Here is a 667-nt window from a genome sequence, read left to right on the forward strand (position 1 = left end):
AGGACAAGGATGGTATAGTACTCTAGAGGGATTTGCGGGTTTGATGGGTGCAAGGAATGTCCGGGCGTCCCTTTCTCCACTTCATGCAGAAATGGAAGCTTTGTTATGGGCAATGAAATGTATGAAAAACTTACGACAATTTCAGGTTACGTTTGCAACGGACTGTTCTCAATTGGTGAAGATGGTTTCAACATCAGAGGATTGTCCAGCATTTGCAAGTTATTTGGAGGATATAAACAGCTTGAATGAGAGTTTTTCCTGTGCAGAGATTATCTATGTCCCAAGAACGCAGAACAAGCAGGCGGATAGCTTAGCCCGTAGCGCTAAGAAAGAAACGTCTCTTGTAGTTCACATGGATCAAGATCTCACAGTTTGGTTCACAGAGTCTATATGAATCTGTAAAGTAGATGACAAACAAAAAAAAAAAAAATGAGAAAGAGTATTGGCCTCAGAAAAGTAGAAATATGTGGTATTCATCTGGAGATCTCAATACAAAATTCTATCACGCTTTAACTAAGCAACGAAAGGTCCGGAATAGGATAGTTGGGTTACATGACGGGGAAGGAAATTGGGTTATAGAGGACATTGGAATAGAGAGAGTGGCGGTTGAATAGTTTGATGATTTATTTACTACTACCTCTCCATCGGAGTTTGATGCGTTTCTCTC

At 40.5% G+C, this 667-nt stretch overlaps 1 protein-coding gene across 1 annotated transcript in view; it reads right to left on the reverse strand.

The window, feature by feature from the left end:
* Nucleotides 1-667, reverse strand: part of LOC106330255 (ethylene-responsive transcription factor ERF091-like) — a 16590-nt gene that overhangs the window by 14006 nt on the left and 1917 nt on the right. The gene's annotated exons all lie outside the window — the stretch shown is intronic.

This window comes from Brassica oleracea, chromosome C1, assembly GCF_000695525.1.
Source record: "Brassica oleracea var. oleracea cultivar TO1000 chromosome C1, BOL, whole genome shotgun sequence".
In the NCBI taxonomy this organism is placed as follows: Eukaryota; Viridiplantae; Streptophyta; class Magnoliopsida; order Brassicales; family Brassicaceae; genus Brassica; species Brassica oleracea.